The sequence below is a fragment of the Natrix helvetica genome (assembly GCF_964273705.1).
Source record: "Natrix helvetica genome assembly, chromosome: 2".
Classification (NCBI taxonomy): Eukaryota; Metazoa; Chordata; class Lepidosauria; order Squamata; family Natricidae; genus Natrix; species Natrix helvetica.
Genome location: NC_138552.1, coordinates 29092047 through 29119196, shown reverse-complemented (window position 1 = coordinate 29119196; position 27150 = coordinate 29092047). Strand labels below are relative to the sequence as shown.

General features: G+C 38.8%; 1 protein-coding gene across 12 annotated transcripts in view; it reads left to right on the top strand.

Annotated features, from left to right (window-relative positions):
• The window catches only part of PDE4D (phosphodiesterase 4D), an 821955-nt gene that overhangs the window by 698990 nt on the left and 95815 nt on the right, over positions 1-27150 (top strand). The window lies entirely within an intron of this gene.

Genomic DNA, 27150 nt, shown 5'->3' with positions numbered 1-27150 from the left:
ATCCAGCATATTTGTACTTTCTGAGGCCCATTTAGTCAGGAATGACTTTCACTTCTGGGTGTCCCCAAAGGTGCTTTTTTCAAGAGGCAACTGGACTTTCTGGTTTTTCTTTGAAGACGTTTCACTTCTCATCCAAGAAGCTTCTTCAGCTCTAACTGGGTGGTGGGGAAAACTAAAACATTTGCATTGTTTTAGTGAGTCATTAAGGTCACCTGGAAATTTATCTGTGTCCTCAGAGTCACTTGAATGGTGCAAATTGGTGTGGAGCCTTCTTGGAACTGGTGAAAAGGCTGTGTTGTAGTCCTGAAAGGTTGTAGAACCTTTCAACAGGTCCAAGGAGGCTCCACACCAATTTGAACTACTCAGGTGACCCTGAGGACACAGATAAATCTCCAGGTGACCTTAATGACTCATTAAAAGAATGCAAATGACCATCTGTGTCTATTGACCTATGCACTCAAATTTAAGAGTATTTTCCCCACCATTTTGATTTTCCTTCAGTGTTGTACAATGGTGCTGGATAAAAATATTGTGTGTATTTTTAAATGGATTGCTGCAATTGTTCCTTGTTAAAAGTTGCTGGGAATCCATTGATACCAGAATGGGGAACCTGAATATGGAACTACAGAATTTCAGCCAGAGTTGGATAACATCTAACAAAGAGGATCTAAATATAACGAAGTGCGCTACAGATGCAGGTTAAGCTTTCGGCACGTAGTAGTGTGTTGCAGTCATTTCTGGCAGGAACATCAAATTTATTGGTAATCATTTCCCTGATTAAAGGAATGAGCAATATTGTAATCAGCTCCCATGATTTGAAGGGCATTGATGCAATAACCTGCTATGTTGCAGAATGCATAAAAATATTGTTAGGGAAACATGCTATTTTAGCCATGCGGCAGCCTGCATATAAAGCTGTCATCCTAATTGAATCTGAGCAAATCTGCTACCTATAATGCAAACTTCCAGAGAACGCCTACATATATTGCCCTGAGTTCCTTTGGGGAATACAGGTGGGATGTAAATAAAGCACAGTAATTGGTCTGTTAATGTATGCCCAGACTTGCTGCTCCAGGGGACTTTCCCATTCTCTTAGGAAAGAGGAAAACCAGTCTTTACATGCACAGAATTCTAAGTGAAATGAACAGAGGGGGCTATGCTCAGAAGCTTCATGTATGTGTCATACTTATTTTCTCTTCCCAGAAGGGATTGTTAAATTATATCACAGGAAAGTTAGCACTGATTTAAAGCTAAGCATTAAACACCATTGCTACTACAAAATGCAAACTAAGCTCATTTTCACTTCTGTGAAACATAATACAGATAGGATGGGTTTACCGTAAGTTTTTGTTCTTCTTTCACTTGGTGGCACGTTACGTTTTTATTGATCTAAGAGCAAAACTGGGCGTTGAACTGAATAACTGAATTTAAAGAAAAAAGAGCATGCAGGTACAAGGTGGGAGAAGAGGAAGGAAACCATATGAAGAGAGATATGTTAGTTGTCTCCCTGTTCTAGACTGAGTCCCTGAGGCTGCAATTTACTTTTTTTAAAAGTCATTTTGTAATTGCAAGAAATCATTAGAAAATGTATAGCTATGATGAAATTGATGCAAAGCCAGTGTTAAAGGGGGCTTAGTACTTATCCCTATCAAAACCTCAGATGTATGGGTGTGACTTACTTGAACCCGTACTTTTCTATACTCACTGCTTTATATTACACTAGGTCCATGATGGCGAAGCTATGGCATGCGTGCCACAATATTAGCTGGCACGCCAACCATCTGGCACGTACGCGCATGCCGGCCAGCTGATTTTCAGCCTTCCGGTTGGCTTGTTGGGGCTGTTTTTTGCCCTCCCCAGGCTTCAGGAAAGCCTCTGGAGGTGGGGAGGGTGAAAAACAAGCCCAATGGGCCAAGCGGAAGTTCGTTCCCGAACTTCCGGTTGGCTTGTTGGGGCTGTTTTTCACCCTCCCCAGGCTGCAGAAAAGCCTCCGGAGTCTGGGGAGGGGGTTGTGCATGCATGCGCATGTGGGCGGGAAGGATTGAATTGGTGTGGGCATGCGTGTGTGCATGATAGCACGCACACACACACACAATTGTGGCACGCCATAAGAAAAAGGTTCGCCATCACTGCACTAGGTGATAACCCAGCGTTGCCAGGGTATTTATTTATAGGGGGAAAGTGTCCAGACCAAACTTAATTTCTAATGTTGGATTTTCCTCCTTAACAGAGGGAGCCCTCTTGTGGGGTATTGTGGTATTACCATGGCAACTCCACTACGCTGTACAATGAAAGCCATTTTATGGCAGTACAGTGGAAGCCATTTTAAGGCATACTGGGCTGTATCATAACAGAACACATTCCGGGGGGGAGGGCGGTACTGGGGGTGTCTTGCCCCCACAGTATTTGTTTCCAGAGAGTAAGTCATCTGTGTTCCAAGTTTGGTTGAAATTGCTTGAGGCGTTCCAGAGTTATGCTGGAACACACACACACACACACACACACACACACACACACACACAGCCATATATTTATATATGTTGGTCTTGTTGTATTTGGGTCTTTTCCCATGTAAGATTGAGATTGTCTTGGCAATGTTTCGGCGAGGTCTCACTCGCCATCTTCAGGCCATCTTCAGGCTTCGTGTTTGTGTGAGTAAAGCGTGGTCGGAGCTGCCGTCTTTCTATAAATCTTGATGGGGGTGTGTGGAGTGCTGACTTTGTTTCAGTAAATGGATTGATCGGCTGTGTGGTTGTATCATGATTGGTAGCTTGGTGCTGATTGGTGCTGGCTGTGGGTCCGTTGTTGTTTTGTGTTGTAATGGCCTGGGTGCTGGGTGGGGCTCATTTGTTGATTAGGGCTGGTTTCTAGATGTCTGGTAGGCGGGAAGTATCATCACGTTTATTCATGTTGTGGGGGTGTTTCTCTATTTCGATAGCTTCCATAATTATTCTCTTGTTGAAGTGTTCTGTTTTAGAGATTAATTTGGTTCCTTCAAAATTAATTTCATGTCCCATAGCTTTAAGCTGCTGGAAAAGAGAGGAAGTTTTTTTCTTTTTTTCTTACTGTGTTCTTGTGTTTTGTGATGCGTGCATTTATTCTCCTATTAGTCTATCCTATGTATGTTGCAGGGCAGATTTTGCATGGTATTTGGTAGACTCCTTGGTTTTCTAGCTGGATTTTGTCTTTGGGGTTTCTTAAGATGTTGGCTATTTTTTGGTCAGTGTTGAAGGCTGTCTTGATATTGTATTTGTGGATAATTTTGCTAATTTTATCTGTGCTGCCTTTGATGTAAGAGAGGAGGGTGATGCCCTTGTCCTATTCTGTGTCTCGGTTCTTGGGGGGAGTCTCCCTTTGGATTAGGTTGGTAATTGTTTTTCTTTGGAATCCATTGGAGATTAATACGTTTGTGAGAGTGTGTAATTCAGTTTTCAGGTGGTCTTTGTCGACTAGGTATTTGGTTCTGGAGATGAGGGTCTTGGCTACAGAGTTGATCTGTGCAGGGTGGTGATGGGATTGTGTGTTTAAGTAGCGGTTGGTGTGTGTTTTTTTCCGGTAGATGAGCCATTGGGTTTTTGTAGATTAGGACATCCAGAAAGGGAAGTTGTTTGTTTGCTTCTATTTCCATAGTGAATTGTATTTTGGGGTGTAGGCTGTTGAGATGTGTGAGGAAGTTGTTCAGTTTTTCTTTCCCATGTGGCCAAATCCCGAAAGTGTCATCAACATATCTAAGCCAGAGTTTGGATTTGTGTTCAGATTTATCTAAGGCGTTAGTTTCAAAATGTTCCATGTATAAGTTTGCGATGACGGGTGAGAGGGTGATCCCATGGGTGCTCCTTCTATCTGTTTGTATCTTTGTCCATTATGGATGAAGTATGTGTTGGTTAGGCAGTGGTTGGTTAGGTCCAGGATGTGTTTAGGGGGGTTGTATTTGTTCTGGATAGCTGTCGAGGCTTCTTTTATAGGCAGTTGGGTGAAGAGAGATATGACATTGAAGCTCACAAGTAGGTCACTGGGTTGTAGGTTTTGTTTCTTTATTGTTTCTATGAAGTGAAGTGAGTTTTGTACATGTGAGGTGATGGATTCTGCATAGGGTTGGACTTGTTTGGCGAGGAATTTGGCAAGATTCTGTAGAGGTGAGCCTATGGAGCTGACTATGGGTCTGAGTGGTGTTCCTTCTTTGTGTATCTTGGGGAGGCCATAGAGTTTGGGGCACGTGGAAGATTTCTCTGTGGGGATGATTCTTTGCTGGATTTCTTCACTGATGGGAGAGGCTTTTATTTTGGATTTGGTGGTTTTTTCCAGGTAGGTGGTGGGGTCTGTGTTTAGAGGTTTGTAAGCGGGGTCTTGGAGTAGGTTGGATAGTTTGGCTTGGTAGTCAGACGTGTTCATCACCACTGTGGCATTACCTTTGTCTGCTGGGAGAATGATTATGTTGTTGTCTTTCCTCAGGTTGGTGAGTGCTTTTTGTTCTTCTTGCTGTAAGTTGCTTCAGGGTGGATTGCTGGAGCAAAGGATGTTGGTGACTGTAAGTCTGATTTTATTGGCTTCATCTGGGTTGATTTTGATGAGTGTAGCTTCAACTCCGCATATGATGTCTTTAGTGGGGATGCGTTTAGGGGCGACTGCAAAGTTGAATCCTCTGGAAAGGACATTGATTTCAGTTGTGGTGAGGGTTCTGTCTGATATGTTGTGTATTGTTTGTTTCATGAGTTGCTGTGGAGGGGGTTGGGCTTCTGTTGCTTTTCTAGTCTGTGGAGTTTGTTGGTGTGTGTGTCTGTCTTGTAGGAGGTTTCTGTTTCGGCTCTCCAGAGGGCTAGTTGTTTGGATTTGTCCCAGAGTGCTGGGTGGATTTTGTTGCTGAGTTTGAGGTGAAGAGTAAGTAGGTCCCAGTTGGTTTGGTCTAGTAGGAATCTCTTCCTGTGGAGTTTGTTTCTGATTAGGGCTAATTCAGTGAATTCAGGTAAGATATTTGTTTTGTAGATTTTCACAGGTGTAGCTATGCTGGTCTTGTTGTATTCAGGTCTTTTCCCGTATAAGATTGAGATTGTCTTAGCAACGTTTCGGCGGGGTGTCACTCGCCATCCTCTGACTGGTGTTTTTGGCTATCCTGAGGATAGTGAGTGAGACCTCGCTGAAATGTTGCCAAGACAATCTCAATCTTACATGGGAAAAGACCCGAATACAACAAGACCAGCATAGCTACACCCGTGAAAATCTACAAACACACACACACACACACACACACACACACACACACACACGTCTTGTTGTATTCGGGTCTTTTACCGTGTAACATTGAGATTGTCTTGGCAACGTTTCAGCGAGGTCTCACTCGCCATCTTCAGGCTGGTGTTTTGGGCTTATATGATATAATATATATGATAGGCACGTATGACATGAGGACATGCTAATGAAGATGATTTTTCACTGCAGATAAACATCTATAGAGTAAAATACAATTCTAAAATACGAGATATTGATATATGCAAGCGAGGTCTCACTCATCATTCTCAGGATAGCCAAAAACACCAGCCTGAGGATGGCGAATGAGACTTCGCCGAAACGTTGCCAAGACAATCTCAATCTTACATGGGAAAAGACCCGAATACAACAAGACCAACATAGCTACACCCATGAAAATCTACGAAAACACACACACACACACACACATGTCTTGTTGTATTCGGGTCTTTTCCCGTGTAAGATTGAGATTGTCTTGGCAATGTTTCAGCGAGGTCTCACTCGCCATCTTCAGGCTGGTTTTGGGGCATATATATATATAGGCACGTTTGGGCATATATATATAGGCACGTATGACTTGAGGACATGCTAATGAAGATGATTTTTCACTGCAGATAAACATTTATAGAGTAAAATACAATTCTAAAATACGAGATATTGATATATGCAGGTGCTAGAGTTTGTAGACTTCATGTAGCCAATAATAAGTTTAAACCCTGCTCTGTTGATCCTGTTTTAGAAACAAGGATACTATTATCTCCTTACTTCTCTGCTCTTAATTTTACATTACTTGGTTTCTTTTATTAATAGGGATGGTCGTCTTTTCTAACCATTAGTTGCTTTTTCGTTTGCCATTTCCTGCCCTCTTCTCTTAATACTGTAATTATTTTCCGTGTGTTGAATCACTGACATATACGGATTCCTATCAGCACTCTTCACAATTAATATCCAGCAGTTTGAGTTAATCTGCACAGCTCTCTAAAAATTGCAGAGTACTTCAATTCTGAAAGGACAGCATTACAGCAGAAAGTCCCATTAAAACACCTTACTTGAGCAAAATCAGAAGGTGAAAGATTATTATATGGTAAATATATATCAAAATATATAGAAGGCAATAATTGATGACAAGGCATGTGTTGTTGTAAGCCTTCAGGTTAGTAGAAATCCATTTTGTAGTTCAGAAATAAGAATATTGATTTTATCCTGAAATGGGGAGGGAGTCTATTCTTATGACAATGCAGTGTTTTTTACAAGAATATGTTTATAGATTGCCAATATTTAATTTTCTCCCCACTATATAATATCAAGGGAGAAAAGATTTTTGGTAATTGTGAGGAAGCCAGGATAATTTTAACGTAAGTATGTACAAGATTAATTTTGTGCTTATTCAGCTCTTTCAATTTTTTTCTATACATTAAATGCAGATACTATATTTAAAGTTAACTAATGCCAGGCCACTCCAAAATCATTAGTTACAGGTATCCAGTCCCCACTTAGGTTTTTAAGAGCATCCCCAGATTGGACAGCTAAAATTCAACGATTATCAGTTTTTAGCACCATGCTTTTACTGCTTTGAGTCATTTGAAGTTTGAAAATAGTTTTAATTATTTAAGATTCTAAAAAGAGCTGGAATGTTTTGATCCCATTCTTCCAGTAACAGTCTCTAATTATCAGACATACCCCTTATGATCCTCAGAGGCCAATGTAATAAAAATACAGCTTTGAGGTTTAAAAACCCCCACATCATTCAAAAGCTCGCCAGGGTATAAGAAATACCAATACTTTTCTTTCTCTAATAGCAATTACGAAGATGACAGGACCTCACTGATTCGGAGGTTTAATATTATTCCTTAAAACTAGATACCATCTTAAAATTTATTCCTGGGATTAATCCAGCATTCTTGCAACAGTAGCCTACACTATTCAACACTATGAATGTATGTTTCATAATAACCATAATTATTAGAAAAGGACTGCAAACGTAAAAGCTGTTTAACAGTATAATCCTGTGAAATCCTACGCATAAGTAAGTCAAATGATATTTACTTTGGCTTACACTCAGGAAAATATTAATAAAGCTGAAGATTGAAAAGAAAATTGAAACAAAACACTGTATGAGCATAAGCATGGAATTTCCTCTGGAAGCAGCATGTGGGAGTTTGAATCTAACATTTCCCTTCTTGTAAGAAACTTTCTCAGGTCTGAGATTTAAACTTCAAACTATAGGGTTTGCTTTTCCCCCTGGATGGGTCAGATCCAACTAGCTGAACAAATATAAAGCTGATCCAAAGATTTAAGAGGTACCAAAGGTACAATTTCATATTTTGTCTGAACTGGTTTCCCTACCTCTAATCATAACATTATATTTGATGTTACAATAGTTACCATAACAACAGACTTTATAGCACCGGCACAGAGTTTCTAGGCAGGGTACATAAACCCCTGGTAATGTGGCAATATAAGGTTTATAAAGACATGCCAAGACAAAAATAATTTTCCAGACCACCTTAGCCTGTTACATCAGTGTGAAATTTGGCTCCGGATTTCTCTCTCATAGTGTTGCCAAAGGTGTTGAAGTGCTGACAATTCAACTTGTGTTCCTGGTAAAAAGTTTCCCACTTAGTGGTCTTTAGCGCAGAACAGAGAATCTTCTTTGATAGCTTTAGGATTATTTTTTTTTTTTAAAAAAAAAGAATGAATTTGCCGTGTACTAAATGCTTATTTGGAAGTATTAGCAATCTCAGGTTGAAAACAGGCATTCATAGTAGACTTGAGAGCCAAAGTCAGGGCCTCAGTCTGTGGTTCAAGATGTGCAAAGCTTCTGTATAAAACGTTGAGGGTTCCAATACTACAATTTCCCCTCAATATTGCCTATAAACGCAACTTTCCTCATATTTTTGAAAAGGCTATTAGAAAAGAACTGCTTCTTCTGCTCATAATTCGGGAAGATCTATAATTAGAATTGTGTATGTGTTCATGTGTGCAAGAGAGAGGAAGGGAGGGAGGGAGGGAAGGATAGACACAGAGAGAGAAAGAATGAAAATGAAAATGAGAGTAAGAGGTATATGCTAAACCTATCCCTGGTACAACTGCCTCACATTGTAGTCACATATTACGTGGAAAACAGGCCCATCAATACCTTTTGCTGTATTTGCTATATCACCCAAGATATAGGGATATTTTGTAATTGATGTAAAAATTGAATGATGTAACAAAAGCAAAACAAAGCCATATAATACACAATAATCATAGTATGTTTTGTTCTTAAATTGGCACCTTAAAGTTGTAAATTTTCAAGATCCTCGCAATAGCAGGAAATATTTCCATTCTATGGAAATTCAATGGAAATATTTAAGAATATTATTTAAGAATCATTATTTAAGAATAATGAAAGCATCATTTCCAAACTTTTCAAACATTACTAGGATCTATAAATATTTCTGTCAAAAACATTGTTCTAAGACATGTTCAAAAGAATTTCCATGGGACTACCAGCCATACCTGCTGAGAGACTCTGAATGTTGAGTGAGGTGGCCAATTAAAGCTAATTCTTCTTTATATTTAAACACACTTAATATTTAATATATATGCAACTTTACATGGTAAAAATACAGCATCCTCCAAAATGTGTATTTCTTTAATCTGCTGTGAATAGAATAGAATAGAATAGAATAGAATAGAATAGAATAGAATAGAATTCTTTATTGGCCATGTGTGACTGGACACCCAAGGAATTTGTCTTTGGTGTGTATGCTCTCATAAAGAAAATAAAAGAATACATTCATCAAAAACCATAAAATACAAACACTTAGTTATAGCCATAGGCTACTAATAAGCAATCAAATTATACCAGGAAACAAATAAAACAATATAAAATTTAAAGATACAAGCAACATGGTAATAGTCATAAGTGGGAAGAGATAGGTACTAGGAAGGAAGGGAAGAATAATAGTAATACAGTCTTAGGTAATATGAATAAATAAATAAATAAATAAATATTTATTTCTTAGCCGCACCCTCTCCCGAAGGACTCGGGGCGGCATACAGTAAAACATATGAAATACATATATAGACAAGACATACATATAACAAAGACGTATACCAAGACGTGTACAACAGTGTTGTGGGAATTAGTTGTTTAGCAGATGTTTATGTTGGTTGAGACATACAAATAATTCCATCAATAAATGAATACATTCTTTATGAACATGTTCTTAATGGACTGATACGTTCTTAGACATGTATTGTAGCCTGTATAATTGCTATTCCAAACTTTCTATCCTGTCCTTGCCCTCTCTTCCTTTTCTCATATTCTAATTTTTAAGATGATATTAATTGCATAGCATGAAAGAAATCTTTCTACCCTCCTGTGCCCAGATTTTGTTTTTATTGTGCATGTTTCTTTAAATTTTACCAATTTTTCTACATTGCTCTCCAGTCCAAAAGGTGTTTTCCCTTTGAATGAGTCATAGTATAGGTGCACTGAAGCACACTTATTAAATTAGGCCCTCGGTATATGTAAAACATTGGATACAGTCCAACCAAAGTTAAGCACTTTTAAGCCTCATTGACTCTCAATGGGAGATTAAACAGTCTTTCAACAGGAGCCGTTTCTTCAAAGCAATGAGCTTTTTAAAATATCTAATCTTAGCTGGATTCTGGCCATTTTTGCACTAAAGCAAAGCATTTGAAGGCTTAAGATTTCACTAAGGCTGCAATCCTGTACACATTTACCTGCAAGCAAACCTTATAGAATACAAAACATCAAAGCAGTTTGCTCCTAACTGGGTTCTTATCCAGTCCATAGGTGTGTTCATATTCTTATTCAAAAACTTCATTATTGACCCTTGATAAAATTATACTTTGAATTTAAAGCTTAACAGAATTGGGTTCAATATATTGAACCCAATTAATACTGAATTCATAGTCTGCCAAAGACTTTCCAATCTATGACAGAAAATGCAAGAGGAAAATCATCCATATCTTGCTTGTTTTGCCAATATAGAAGAGAAAATACTTCCCAGGTAAGATTTTCTGCATCTGTCCATCTCAGTAATCCAGAATGATCCCATGTGTACTGAGAGCTCCAGATGAATGTTATATTTCCACACACTATTCACCTCTAGAAAAATACTTTGTATAAAAGAATCTGAGTTTAGAAATTTTTGCATTGACTAGTAATTATTCTCAGTGGTGGGATTCAAATAATTTAACAACCAGTTCTCTGCCCTAATGACCAGCTGGGTAGGCGGGACTCGGTGGTCATGTGACCATGTGTGTGTGGCCAACTCAACGTCAACTCAGATTGATAGGCGCTTCGCCTTAGCTGTTACAATGTAATAAGGGTTAACCAGAGAGGTAGTTACTGTAAGCAGTGAAATAAAGATTAGGCTAGAAAAAACAACAGAATGTTTCCTTCCTGCCTTCCTTACAGGATTAGCCCTGTAAAGTGGAAAAAACCGAAATGAGATTTCTTCCAACAACCGACTCTCCAAAGTGCTTAGAAAGTTAACAACTGGTTCTCCCGAATAGGTGAAATCCCATTACTGGTTATTCTCCATCATTTCAGACAAATATCTTTCTCAGTCAAATTGGGATATGCTAGATATTGTTTTTATATTCCAAACCTACTATTCAGCTACCAATTTTCTAATCTCAACCTACACTCGAATGGTACTTCTTACAATATGCTGTTTTCCAATTGCTTTTCAATTCTTTTTCATGGTAAAAAAATATTCAATGTTCCCACCCAATTTTCTACCCCAACCCAGTGCCTTCTGTAGCACGACTCCCATTATCGTAAACCAGTATTCACAGGCTTTTATGATGCCAATGGAACAGAAACACCTATTTGTAGAATTACGGATGGGACCAAAATTATATGCCACTAATCACTGTTTCCAGAATTTAATATGTAGTTATACTTCTACCAAAGCCAAGGAGTCTCTCCCGCTCACTCCCATCTCCTTACATAACTTGCAATTGAGCTGTGCTTTTCATTTTTGGAACATTTACAACATCTTCTCCTAGTTAAGGTAGCTGTTTGACTAATCAGGTCAGAGATACTAGAGATTGAAAATGTGCTTCAAATAATAAAAATGAGAAAGGTTGGGATAAAAAAAAATGCCAATGTTATTTTCCTGTCTCTCTTCTCTCCCTCTGCTTTTGTTGTTTTCAAATAAAAATCCAAGCTTTTGGGATTATGCCAAAATCTTGAAAACCAGTACATAACCAGCCTTTTTTTTTTAAAAAAAAAAAGGAAACATTCTTTCAGGTTTGCAGGAACTCCTTTGGTTTCACCAAATTCACTACAACCTTTCCTACAAAAATACATGCAGTTTAAATCAAATAAGCCAAACTTAAGAATTTTGTGTACAAGATCTATCCTTGGCTGGCTCTACTTCCCTCATTTTATCAGTATAATGCATATGTATGTATGATGGAAGGTCCTTTTACTGCTATTATCCATTCACAACAGTTGCTAATTAGTGAAATTGCCCAGGAATCCACCAAAAGATTCACATCTATCTTTTGCCCTATCCTGACCTAAGTCAATATAAATGTTACCATTTGTCAAAATTTAATACTATCTGCATTTGCTTACTGTCATCCCTGCTTAACTCTTCCTTGTTCCTCAGGATAAGTTAAAAGCAAATAAAGTATATTAAGGCATAGAATAATGTCTGATCCAAGTACAAGCTCCATTTTGGAAGCTTTAATACTATGATGGTGGAGGAAGGTCAGGTACCTATGTCTTAAATTGTCCTTAAATCCAGAGATAATTAAAGCAGGAAAGATAATCTAGAGATAATCAAAGCAGAAAAGCGGGAAAGATGAGAACAATAACAAAAAACAAAAACAAAAAAGCATTTCCAACCTATTTCCAACCTATAAACATTGATCAGTCCTGTATTGTAGTATGAACTATGTACAAAAGAACAGATTATTTCATGAAATTAATTACTCTGCCAGTAAGCATTACCTGTGAACCTGCATACATACAACTGCACTGATGTATGTTCAAATTCCATATTAACTATATACTGTATAGGGCTTCTGCAGAAGAAATTGATTATAGTAGTTGGTTGAAAGTAGTTTTTTCTTCAATTCCCAGCCCTCTTCTAATAATTATGTAAATGGGAATGCCATACCCATGAAAATACAAAAGAGGACAGCAAAGAGCAGAAGGTGGCTTTCACAGAGTTAATGGAATCCCTAATGATAAACTTGTGTAGGTTGTAATACTGTGGCTTTAGTACAGAAAATTAAAGAGAGTACAAAGGGATTGTTACTACGAACAGTTCATATGAAATGTTAATATGAAAAGAGTTAAGTCCAAATGTTAGTACAGAAAGCTGCATTTGTTCATTATTCCATTGCCCTTTCCCATATAACTTTAAATGCAGACATGAAAACTGCTTTGAAAAAATGCTTGTGAAGATTTATGAGTGAAATGTAGCAGGGAATATATAACATACACACAAATAAACATATGAGGATTTTTAGCATCTTGAGAGATATAACCATATCCTGTGTCTACATCTTCTTCTGGACTGGATCTTGTAATCCACTCCAATTAGTTCCTGTTCCAAAAATATAAACTGAATCATGAAACCATGTCTTAACATTAAAAAAATAGTCCTCATTCTAACTCAAAGACAGGTGGCTTTTTATCGTATCTTCCCAAACAGCCAACTGTTGGTGTTATCTCTAGAGGAGCATTCAGAGGTCAAACCATGATAGCCACCTACACTGCATAGAAGGGAGAAGGCAAGCCATAAGAGAGAAAAGTTTCAGCAATTTGGGGAATGTATGTTCAAATGACCCAAAGGCAACTAGGCTTTCTTAAGTCTTTTTCCTTGAAAATGTTTTAACTTTTTATCCAAGGAGCTTCTTCAGCTTTGACTGAAAGATGGGGAATGGTAGGTTTTACATGATTTGCAGTCATCTGGTTGTTAGCCACTCTGAAGGTCCATCCTTAGCTCTCCGAGAGTAGTTGAGGTCACTTAGGCCTTTATCCGTACCCTCAGGGTCAGAGTGCAAATGCATGTGGAACCTCCCTGGGACTGCTGTATGGTGGAATGAGAATGATGAAAAATGAGTCAGCTTGATTTATATTTATTAACCTGTTCCCAAGAAAATAATGCTGCTGCTGCATGGAATGTTTCAAGATGAGGGTCTCGGAGACAATAAGGTATGATCAACCAATTGATAGATAAATACATATATTCTAAATGAAAGTAAATACTAATTTCTGTCATGTTTTTGCTATCTATGTGAAGGGCATCGAGGTTTTCCAATACATTATAGAAGCCGTAGCTTAGTACTTCTTGTGTTAAGTGTTTTTTATCAAGGCAACCTGGTCTAACCCAAATATGGGACGGAACATATTGCTCCCGCTTTCGCCTTTTGGCTCCAATTCAGGAGCCTTCGCAGGCAGACGCTTTCGCGACAAACTATTTTTGTGTTAAATTTTATATTTTACCGAAATAGAACTCCTCTATTTCTTGGTTGGTAAAATGAAAGCTTTAACACAGTGGTGAAATTCATTTTTTTTTTACTACCAGTTCTGTGGGCATGGCTTGGTGAGCGTGGCAGGGGAAGGATACTGCAAAATTCCCATTCCCTCCCCACTCTGGGGCCAGCAAGAAGTGGTATTTTCCGGTTCTCTGAACTATTCAAAATTTCCGCTGCCCATTCTCCAGAACCTGCTGAATTTAACCCCTGCCTTAACACTTCTTCTGTTGTGTGAATAAGGATTTTTGTCTTCTTTTGTAACATTAGAAGGTTACAAGCTTTTTTAGAGTTGCTGAATGTATGGGAATCCTTGCTGCATTTGGGAAACAGGAAATAACTCAGAGGTCAAATTGTGCAAGTGACTGTTTGGTTCGGCTGGCTTGTTAAAATTCCCATCATACTAAACTCTTTACCATCAGCAGCGGCTGTTAGGTAAATTCTTCTTTCATTTGAAAGATTGCAAAAATGACTGGGAGAGCGTGGAGGGCAGGGAGGGGTGGGAGAAAGCCTGTGTTGTGTATGCCAAAATAAATGAGGGGAGAAGTCTTCTGGAAACCATTGAACATAATCAAGTTACCCAACCCGAGCAAACATTATTCATGAAACATGGGAAGACCTGACACACATGTAGAACAAACAGAAAAGAATTGGATGGAAAAGATAGGAAGCAGTTCTAATATTTTTAGGGTATCATTTCAGAAAAAAAGGAGAATATTGATTTTCACACACAGACAACAAGAACGGTGTATATAATAAGGACCTCTCTCACTTGCACTCTCTCTTTTTCCTCTATTCAGTGGAGGGAAGGTTGTTTGAGGACATCAAGGAGTGGGCAGTTACAGTGGCCAGGCTCTGAACTATATCATGTTACCAGGGAGCGCTTTTGATGATGGAACTAGTTGTAATACTCAGGGCTTTTCACTTTGATGGGTAAAAGATTCCAGATGCTGCTGCAATAGTACTTTCATTTCTGCTTCCCAGAATTGGAATCTCTGCCAAAAGCTATGTGGGTTTAGATTTGCAAGCAAGAAATACAATAACAATTTTGTTTTGTTTTGGTCTCCTGATGTTCCCTGTCCTCAAGATTTCCTTGAAGACATTTTATTATCTGAAGTCAAGAACAAATTGGTAATTCCTCAGTCCTTTGTATAACCAAGTAGGCAGACAGTTTTGAAGACTGGTGGTGGTGGGAGGTCCTCCATTTAACTGGGGAACTGGAAGCTACCTTTATGTTCTCAGCAGGGGGAAATACATACCCTGCCTAATGATTGAGCTGGCCATGGATGGTAAACTCTGGAATCTATATACAATATATAAAAATGGGTGTGTGTGTTTGTGTGTGTTCCAGAATAACTGGAACGCCTCGAACAATTTCAACCAAACTTAGTACACAGATGACTTACTCTATGGAGAAAAATACTGTGGGGGTAAGACACCCCTAAGACCCCTTGGGGTGTATGTGCTGTTAACATACAGCCTGTTGTGCCATATTGCCGTACTGGCTTCTACTGTACAGCACAGTGGAGTTGCCATGGTAATGGCATTACAGTACTCCACAAGGGGGCTCTATCTGGTAAGGGGAAAAATCCAACATTAGAAATTTGGTCTTATAAATAAATATCCGGGCAACAGCTAGTCTTAAATAAAGAGTGAAATGGGAAGAAAGCAACAAAATTTGTTTTTATTCAAAGCTTTGGTTGTGCCTTATACATGTTTGTAATCATGTGTGCATACATATATTTTTATATATTTAACAGGAAATTCTCAAATAGTCTCCCACAATCTGTTGTCCTCCTGGTGTGCTAAATTAATTTTCCATAATTCTCAATACTGTGGTTCTTGGCCATATGGACTAAGAAATCTGGGAGTCTGATACAGTGGAAAGAAACGTCCCACAGGGGAAGACTATACCAGACCTTTGGCTGGAAAATTCCACATAGATACCTTTTGCTAGAGATTTCTTCATCAAAAATTGTGATGAAAGAAGAAAGAAAGCAGTAGTTTAAAAGTAGAAAAGCTAATAATGACTTTAAGTTGCTTCACCTGTAGGCAAGGGATAAGGCACTGGCAACATCATGTCAAGGGATAAGACACATGGCTTGGAATATCCATAGGAGGTGGTCAGTGGTGTCCAAATGATGGATGTGACCAGGCAATTGAAGGCCCACTCTCTTGTGAATTGTGTTATATGTATGTACAGTATAAAAGAGGCAAGGTAATAATCACCTGACTGTGCCTGTCCTTTTGAGCTCTCCCTCCACCCACCCTGGATGCCCCTGGGGATGGCTTTAAAAAACAGCTATATTCCTGGAGCATTGTTATGCATGGTTAAGGGAGCATGAACATCAGCCTTTAGAGTGAGCCAGCCCTGATATAATATTTAATCCTGCTTTAGCATTATATGGCCTCAGCACACTTCTGTTCCTCCTGGCTGTGCTGGAGGAGGAGTTCATAAAACCTAATTCCAATATCACTACTGTGGTTTAGTAACATATCCAAAGGGGACCAACAAATTGTTGTCCTGCTAGTAAATACAGTCTGGATTGCTTGTACAGCACTTAACTTTTGTCATTCAAGCTATTATCTGTGCTCCTTCAGAATGCTGAATTAAAAACCAAGCAGTCTGGGTTTGTACAATATGCTAAACTACAACACATTCACACTCATACCTAGAATTCTTAGGACAGAATTAGAATTCAAACATGTATGTGGATATTCCCTAATTTTATTTCTGTAATAGCTACCTTATGGGATAACTTGAGCTAGGAGAGAATGACTGGCACATAATCAGTCATTGTGGTTGGAAAAAACCATGGAGAATCGGCTTATATATATAAGCAAGGTTTCGTCCCATTTTATCTTTACTTTGTAAGAACTTCCATCAGACACTGTATTTTATAAAAGGAATTGCTAAATGGAACAGCTCATGCAGGCCAGAGTGTCATAGTTCCAGCCCCTCCACTCCTTTTGAGCGTTCCTGTAGAAAAGGGGAGGGGCTCTATTGCAACATTTTTGCCCCTTCCCAGAATATGTCACTGCCTAGTTGGTATTTTCTGATTCTTGTAAAGAATAGTTCGTCAGTTGGCAGTAAGTCCAATGACCATACTTGTTTCTTTTCACACATGCCTCCTTCCAGAGCTTTCCAAGAAATGATAAACTTGTGTGTCACCTTAGCCAATTTTATGGTCCCTCAATCTGTAGATCTTTAGCTCCCATAATCCCTATCCATCATGACCAACGTTGAGTGCAACTGGACTGCAGCAGATGGAATAGCTATCAGTCCTGGTGGTGCAGTGGTTAAAGTGAAGTATTACAGGCAAACTCTGCCCACAGCCTGAAGTTTGATACTGATGGGGTTCAAGGTTGGCTCAGCCTTCCATTCTTCTGTGGTCAATAAAATGAGACCCAGATTGTTGAGGGCAACATGCAGAACATTGTAAAACACCTAGAGAGTGCAGTGAAGCACTATGGGGTGGTACATAAGCAATGGTATTGCTAAATGCTATTCCTATAAGATAATTTGTACAGAGCACTGTTGGTCAGTACATAGGAACTACTACTCTGCGCTGAATTAACGAGCCTTTGTTCTTCCCGTTTAAAATAGGAGTCTGGATTTGTACAGAAAGTACAACACAGCCTCCCTAAGACTTTTGGAGTAGCTAATGCCATCAAAGATAACCATTCACTGTTGGATCACAGTAAACCCCATTCTTGTCACTAAATCTTTGAATGGTAGCAGGATCATCAACTGTTATCATGTAAACACAACCAACAATTTAGTACCTATTATACTGGGACTACCTTGGATAGTATAGCTTTGCTTGTTACCATTTCCTTCTTTTCAGGAAAATGATTTGCTCCTATGAAGAAAACAGATTCCTCCATTATTGTTAAAATAACACTACCCTCGCTTTTATTACTAGTTACAATAAAGAGATTAATATTCAAGGCTTTGGGGGCAATATCTGACGTTCCTGATTACTCTTGTCCCGGGGACAAGTTGCCCTCTTCTCTCCAGCATCATGGAATAAGTGAGCCGCCAGCACTAATGAATCAGCAAAATCATTAAGATTTTCCAGATGGAGAATCATTTTGTTAACATGTGGTGTTTTTGGACAAATAACTGACTGTTATGATGTGTTTAGCTCTTCTGCTTTTCCCTGCTTTGTGAACTTTTAAAATTAATTGCCAGAAATTTACAGATGTTAGGCAAAACAGAGTAGAAATTAGATGGTTTTCCTGAACAAAACTGTCTGGCATGAACATCACCAGGGAAAAACAGCTAAATGTCACAAGAAAACCCTTTATACTATAAAAATCGCATTAAGGTTGCAACTCCATTCTTCTTGTTGAATATGCAGCTTTTGTCATACTCAAGTGAATATCAGTGGAACAATCTTCAGGCCTCTCTGCTCAATGCCAAGAGATTTAAAGAGTGATGATTTGCACTTTTGCAGCTCTCATGCATTCTGAGAGAAGACTCAAAAGTTAACACAAACTAAATAATACAGTACTGTAAATGCAGAGTGACCAGTACTGAAAACAGGTATCAGAAGAAGGCAAGAGTGAATATCTGTTGTTTGTGGCAAGCCAAATATCTGATACAAGAAAAGTTACACTCAAGGCAAGCTGGACGCCTGGGAACTGAATAGACATGCCCAAAGCAATCTTTTTAGTATAGTAAATTATTTTCTTCTGGGACATTTTGACTTTCCAGCCCTGGAGTTCTCCCTGTGCCCAGCAATCAGTTTTGTTATTTGAGTATGCACAAGCCAAAATGCTATGGAAGACATTTTCACAAAGCCTTGGATTTACACTGCTACAAAGAAATGTTGAGGTAGGTTTTTAGGATTCTAATCTTAATCTCATTATAGCAGCTATCCCATAATCCTTTAAAAAAGGAAACTGGAGTAAATAGGAAGCATGTATCTACACTGAACTGGATTGTAGCATTTTAATATCATAAACTAGTTGTTTACTTTTCCTTATTTTTGACCCAGAATGGCTGTAGTTGATACCATTACCAGAATACTTGTACATTTTTTCACTACATGTTAAATTCTCGCTGATATATTAAAGTCTGTGTATCTTGTACTGGATTTTGATAGTGTACTTCCACATATATACGATCAAGCATATTTTCCCCCTTCTTCACAACAATCTTTAAGAAAGTCCTTGATGCAACTAAAAAAACTAGCTCACAACCTTTGCACCTGAGGGGATTTAATTTGCATGTCTGGTTCCTGCAGACCGGTTAAGATTGTGTGCTGCTACATAGTTTAACCCCATCTTCTTCTCAATTCCCTTGATTTTCTTGCTTGCTTGGAGAGTACTTGGAAATTTAAAAACTAGCACATCTTGCAAAGCTGTCATTGGCCCAATAAAATTAAAGTGTATTTTGATTTATTTATGTGGTAGTTGAAATAGCTAGGCTTGCTTTGACCTGTACGTGATGGTATTCCTGGCCTTTCCGTGAGATAGGCAGCATATAAATTGAATGAATGAATAAATATGGCATGTCCCAAAGCTTGATCCGGACTTTAAGCATCATTAGTATGCTTCCCATGCTTCAGCAATTAAAGTAGCCAAACTTAATTTGGTGTCCTTCAAATGGGACCAATTACAAGTCTTAGAAACCTGATTAACTGACTAGAAAATCTATGGGTTTCAGTCCAGTATTTAAGAAGGCACCCAGGTATAAAATGATTAAATTAGCAACGTGGGGTAGGGAGTTGCGGAATTTCCATAAATTCTGTTTCCATGCAATGAACGAACGAAAAGCATTGTGCAGGTTCAGCTAACTCCAAAATTATATATCTAGAAATCTGTACATTAATGGATAGAAAAAAACAACAACAGTGCAGGCTGAGAACATGATAAAGACACCGTAATGTAGACTATTCGCACCCTATTGCAAATTACTTCTTTTTTAACTTATTCGCTTTTAGTTCTGCACCTCAATTAGCAATGTTGCTAATTATCATCTTTTTCAGGAGTGCTTAAAAAAAAAACCAAAGCGGGCTCTCGTGTAACCCTTTCAGTAGCGCTAGAGAAAATAGCTAGCAGAGAAAACCGCTTCTCCCTCTATGGCGCGCTTTGCCTTAAGGAGGTTACGGCAACCGGCGCCATCCTTTTCCTGCTTAGTTCCAGTCCGGAGATTACCAGCAGCCGACGCGTTCCGAATAAGAGTAGCCTCTGAGGGCTGGTTTCTGATGTCGCGCGAAGCATGATAAGAATGCCATTGACGTCAGCAGACGCATCAGCAGGACGAGCGGCACCCCTGCGCTTCAAACCACACCAGGCAATTGCAGCGCTTTGAAAATTAAAAGCCGCTGCTCTCGGAAGGGAGGAAAGGGGGGGGGGTGGAGGGGAGGAACGCGCCGGCTCCTTCTGAGCTCGCCGGTTGCTGCTGCTGCTGCTGCTGCTGCATTTCCTGTAAATAAAAGGAAGAAACAAAAGAAAGAGAAAAAGGCTGCAGTGTGTGGATGAAAGTAGTTATCATATATATTTAGCTTTCTCTGTTTGTTTTCTTGGAAAACAAACGGTACCACCCGTGTGAGTTATTGGCCGGCACTGAGTTGGCAACCAGACAAACCCCCGTTTTGAATAGCCTTGAAGGGTGACTGTGACGGAACGGGAAATGTTCCGAAGGCAGACATGAGTATTGGAAGCTATCTAATCAAAAGAGTATTATTATTACCCAGCGTTAATGGCTTGTGTTTTCCAAGAAGCTATGTTGCTGAAATATAAAATACCTAGAATTTGGAGGAAGTAGCAGAGTCTGATATGAGCATCAGGAAAAAAAATGCAATTTTATGACATTTATTTCCAAGGAACAGAAAATGGTGCAGTCTTTCGATTTATTACCGTATTTTTTTCCCTACAATGTCAAAACAGGCTTGTCAGATAGATTGAGACAAGCAGTGCTTAAACCGCTGAAGGAAGTTTGATGGCCAGACACTATTTCTCAGCCAATTTTCAGCCAAAATGCATAGTCTGCCATGTATGTTGCCTAAAAATCCTACAAGAAAAACCCATCACAATAAGGGTGATAACTATATGTGTAATTAATGCACCGTTCTCTAAGGAACTGCTGTCTATAGCTGTGAAGCATGATAGTTGGTGTACCTATAGAACTGCCAAGGAGGAAGAGAAAAAGGGAACAGCTAATCTTAAATACGCTGGGTTAGCCTTCTCGGTGTTCAGCCATAATGTTCAGCTATAGCCAATTTACCAACATCTGGAAGACAAGTCCTAACTGATCTATGCTTGTTTATGTATGCATGCTTGCACCCAGAAGGAGACGAAGCACAAAAAGATGCAACATTGTCTTGGAAAATATTCTGGAAGAGCTAACAGTTGAAACAAGAATTTTCATTTTAATATTAGTTAAAAGTATGGAGCTGGACAATTCTAGTTTGTCCTTACTAGAAAGTCAATTAGTTTGCAATGCTTTTGTTTAAGATGCTTCATATACCAGCAACGATCATAATGTAAAACTGAACAAGTTATATTCATAATGAAACTTCAAACAGGAAATGATAAGCTGTTTCAATATTATGAATAGTACATTTTGGTCCCAGCACAGATTAGTATTGATATGTACTGTAAGTTTAAGGTATTTATTGTAAATAAACCCAAACAGCAAAGAATCATGCTGAATGATAATTAAGGGACTGCTAGGTGAAAACTTCAGGACAAGATGCCAGATTGAGAGAGGCCCATGATATGTAAGCAGGCTACAGAGGATGTGGAAACAACAACATTGTAAAAGGAGTTCCTTGAATGGGATATCAGTGAACCATGGATTTTATGACTAAATCTGGACTGCAAGAATTTGGATGCCTGCTACCTGGCAGCAGCAAGTTGGACTGTTTGCAACCTGGATACAATTAGCTTTAAGCGAGCTATTTGTTCAAAAGACAAGAGTATCATAAAACTGTCTTGTAACCACCTTCAACTATTTCAACCAGAGCTTAATAATGATCTTTATAATATGGTGTAGGGGCATAAGAAAAACAAGCCTTTAAGAATCAGGGCCAAAGATACTTCATGGTCAAGACTGCTGAGATTAAACTAACTCAAAGAGTAGCAACAGCAGACTAGAATCATGACTTTTAATATGTGAAGGAAGGGAATGAACAGTCCCTTTTATGCTGCTCTGGTTCTCCTGTTCGTGATTGAAGAAGGTGGTTGGCATACCAATGGGCAATTAATGCGTGGTTTTTCTATATATTATAAATTCCAGATTCTAGTTTTCTAGTGTGAAAATTGATGTGATATTAGCCAAAGTTGTCAGCTAAGGACTGGAACAGCTAGATTCAAATGCTCTTCCAACCGCGAAATTCATGCACTACATTTGCAAAGCACTCTTAATCTGGTTATTAAATTATCTGGGTGTGCATAATACATTGAATTTTAAACTTAACAGTAGTAGGAGTGCGTTTTGATATCTAGAATAACTATATTCTAGTTATTGTATGTACAGTTATATACAGATGTTGGATAGCCATTTGTCTGAAACGGTATAGGGTTTCCTGCCTAGGGAGGGGTTGGATTAGAAGACCTCCAAGGTCCCTTCCAACTCTGCTATTGTATTGTATTGTATTGTATTGTATTGTATTGTATATCTTAAAAACAAATCTGGTACAGAATTAAGTTCAAGCTGGAAATCAATTCCTGAACTACAACTTAATATACAGATTAGTGGTGCATTCCAGGGGCACTACTGCCGGTTCACTCGTGTCTGTGCTTTGTGTGCGCACGCTTGATGCGCACTGTGCGTGCAGGCGCAGTGCAATTAAAATTGTTCTGTATATGCACAGAACTGAAGAACAAGATGGTGCTGTCAACAGTGCTGCCCAGGGAACCAGTTCGGGGGTGTGACAGGCCTGGATCACTGCCGGCTCCAGCGACCCAGGCCACCAAACCACTACCAGTTCAGCCGAACCGGTCCGAACCAGTAGGAACCCACCACTGATACAGATTTGTATCGTACCCCAAATTTGGGTTCCTCTGTTATGTAACCTATATTCTAATTTCAAAGGCTATCAAAAACAGAACAGATTTTAACTTTTGGTCTAGTGCTTAAGGCACTAGGCTAGAAACCAGGAAACTGTGAGTACTAGTTCCACCTTTGGCATGAAAGCCAACGGGGTGACTTTGGGTCAGACACACACTCTCAGTCCAATCCGCCTCACAGGTTTGTTGTTGTGAAGGAACGTAGGAGGACCAAGGAGTGTTATGTATGTTCACCACCTTGAATTACTTATAAAGTATTAAAGGCAGGATAAAAAAGTAATAAATAAATAATAATTAACCTATAATGTAACTCCATGATGGCACAGAAGTTAGAATGCAGTATTGCAGGCTAATTCTGCTGACTGCCAACTGCCGGCAGTTTGAGTCTCACTGGCTCAAGGTTGATTCAGCCTTCCAGCCTTCTGAAGTCTATAAAATGAGGACCCAGACTGTTGGGGGCAATATGCTGACTCTGTAAACCATTTAGAGAGGGCTGTAAAGCACTGTGAAGTGGTATATATGTCTTAGGATCTCATGATTAACTGAATCATGGATATTAATTGACTCTGTACATTTGTCAGATGTACAAAAGTAGAAATTTGTCACAAAGGATAGGTTTCTAGAACACTTTAGGCCAGGGGTGTCCAAACTTGGCAACTTTAAGACTTGTGAACTTCAACTCCCAGAATTCCCCAGCCAGCTCTGAAGCCCCACTGAAACAAGGCAGTCACTTTCTGTCCATACCAAGGCAATTCATATAGGCAGATTATTTAATATAGTGGCTCTCCAGATTAGACCTGTATTGATATTGCACTGTAAAACACGACCTATTCCCTCCAATAAGCTTTCAGGCAGCCGAAGCTTACTTCTGTATGAATGGATGTGCAGAAGACTGTCTGTAGCTTTTCTACATCCTTGAAACACTACCGTTGGTTTTAGACCAATGTTTCCCAACCTTGGCAATGGCTCGACTTCAACTCCCAGAATTCCCCAGCCAGCAAATGCTGGCTGGGGAATTCTGGGAGTTGAAGTCCACAAGTCTTAAAGTTGCCAAGTTTGGACACCCCTGTTTTAGGCTGAATTTGTATATCGTGGTAACTTGGCTAGAATCTCAAAACTTTTACGTTGGCAAGGTTGCCATGAAGATCAATTGCAGAGGGATCCATGCAGGCTATGTGGGCTTATTTTGAGAAAGGGTGGGATTTGTGTATAGAAAGTATGGATTGACTAGTTATCAAAACCATTGTTTATTTTTAGAGATTGTCTCTTTTTTCTCTTCTTTCTCTTCCCTCCTATTTGCATGACTTGAGTTCCCCATACTTTGATATATAAAACAGGAAAACTACAAATAGTCCTCGACTTAACAGCAGTTCATTTAGTGACCGTTCAAAGTTACACCAGCACTGAAAAAGATGACTTCAGTCTGTTTTTCACACTTACAGCCATTACAGCATTCCCGTGATCATGTGATCAAAATTCAGACTCTTGCCAACTGGTTCATGTGATCACCTTTTGCCCCCTTCTGACAAGCAAAGTCAATGGGGAAGACAGATTCACATAACAACCAGTTTACTAATTTATCAATTGCAGCCGTTCACTTAACAACTGTGGCTAGGAAGGACGTAAAGTGGGGCAAAGCTCACTTAACAAATATCTCACTTAGCAACATAAGTTTTGGGCTCAATTGTCGTAAGTCGAGGACTACCTGTATTTAAGAGGCAAACTAGTTTTCCAGTTTCACTAATCATTCTCCTAATTCAGAATTCTTAACACTAGGATTATATAATATGATGAGGCCTGACCATTGCTTTCCCATCCTTGTAGAAACCTACATTACAGGCTTCCTTGTGAGAATATAGTAGGGAACAATATATACTCACCTGAACAACGGGAGGAAATACATGATACACTACAGGTAAAATACACGTTTTCCGAAAATGTAGGAAAATTTAGACATGCCTTTTTATTCTGGGACAGAAATGTAGCTTGCTACTCAGTTCAGGTTGTTTTTTATTCAGATTTTCCTAGGCTCTCCCATCTGGACTCCTGCTTTCCTATGTCTGGGTCACTTCCTGTTTAGTTGGATTTTTCAGCCATTTCATTCTGACCTCATACCTTCCTCATGATTTTTCTCGCCTTGCTGCCATCTGTCTCTTTCTCTCTTTCCGGACACTGAATATCACACTATCTGCTTTAAGCAGGATTCCTTCTGTCATGCAGTTTGCAATGAGTTTAATCTGTTCTAATATATTGAATTTCACCTTCATGTGGCATCTTGTAAACATGCTATTTTTTGTGCCTTAACAAGGGAAGAGTTGGTGGTCGTTTTACATGACCTGCTGCTGGGAAGGAGGCAAAACCAAACATTTTCTTTTCCAAGCCGTTCTCTTGTCAGGTTTGCACATGTTTGGTAGAGGAGGAAATGCTTACTTTGAGCTTCAGTTCTGCTTGCATTGCAGACGTTTGTTGGGGGTGAGGGAGTGAGGAGAGAGAGAAATTTATTTTGAAAATCTCTCCCTACACATTATACTTAATTATGAAACAAAACCAATATAGAATGTAAAAGAACTGATGTACGAAAAAGTTCTATCCTCTACCACAAGCCTTCCACATTCAGTGAGATTATTCATTGGTTTTCAGTCTCGATTATGACTACAGTATTCAGAAATAAGTCCTATGGAATCTGAAAGGGCTTATTCCAAGCAATCGAATAGAAAGTTGTAGTTCAAAATAGCCATTTTATTTAGCAACAGCAACAGCACATATATCGCTTTACAGTGCTTTTAAAGCCCTCTCTAAGCGATTTACAGAGTCAGCGTACTTCCCCCAGCAATTTTGGATCCTCATTTTACCCACTTTGGAAGGATGGAAGGCTGAGTCAACCTTGAGCCTGATTAGATTTGAACTGCCAAATTGCAGGCAGCAGAAGTAGCCTGCAGTACTACATTCTAACCACTGTGTCACCATGGCCCATATCCACTTTTACTTTTTTTAAAAATTGCAGAATGTATTCTATATTCAATATGTATGTATGTTTTGGTTCCATTATTCCATTACTAATTCAAATTTATGTATGTATATAAATCTATGTTGTGATCAAAATGCACTGTATAAGTTGAAATAGGGCATCATCATTTCCTGATTCAAGGTTAATTACAAATATAATTGAAGTTTGGATTGTTCAGCATGTACCTCATCAAATAAAGATGCCTAGTATTATATGATGTGTCTTAAACACAAGCATTTGTACACTCTGATTGTCCTTCTAGACCATTAACTGTAAATGAGACATGATTGGAATTGGTGTTAGGAAGGATGTGACAAATATTATAAGATGCATAACTGTTGCTAATATGGCCACTTAACATACTAGATAATTATCAAAATATGGTTTAATGTCTTGATTAGAATAAAAATATTTTATTCTAATCAAGACAAATACTTTACATTTACAGTGGTAGTGTTAACCATTTCTGATGCTTTTATAGAAAAAAGTTTTTATATAAAGGCATGTGAAATCTTTTATATCAAAGCATGTAAAATCAGTTACTTCTCAGTACATTAAATGTACTTATAAACTTGTGTTCTGAATTTGAAAGGAAGCTATAACTACATTTTGTGCCAGTTTGATACAACATATCTTTGGTGCAACAAGTTGGCTAAAATGAGAGTGACATCTCCAAAGAAAAAAGTGCAAAGATCTTTTTCTTGATCCTCTGAGTCTAGAGTCTACCTGCTCTGACAGGTAGCAGTTTATCCAGGGCTAATGCAAAGATCTTATTACTATGTGCTGGATGAGCTTGTTAACTAGAGATGACTGGGACTAAAATTGAGACATTTGACATACCAAATAGGATTTTTTCCATAACTCTGTAATACTTTCCTAAATAACTGGGCTCCTTACTGGGTAATCCTAATCGGGTCTATTACAACTCACCACAGCTAACTCACTGTGGCCAACTCATCATAGCCAACTTGCCCTGGCCAACTCGCCATGAGACAATTGACCATGCCCAACTTGCAGTGGGAAAACTTTCCACAGGACAAAAGTATCAAAGAAATGGTGAAATGGAATGATTGAAGAAATGATGCTAAAGGAGGACCAAAAGAAATGTGAATGACAAAAATAAAAATATTGTTTTAATTATTGAAAATAATGAAAAAAAATTGTTGAATTGTCCTGCGGTGAGTTTTCCCATGGGAAAATGGGCCATGAAGAATTGTTCCATGGTAAATTGGTCCTGGCGAGTTGACCATGGCAAATTTGCAGCCGTGAGTTGTCTGTGCCATGTTGGCTGTGGTGAGTTGTTCCATTCCATCCTAATCTAAGCAAGAAAAAAAATCAATGTACCCCAAATTAAGGGATTA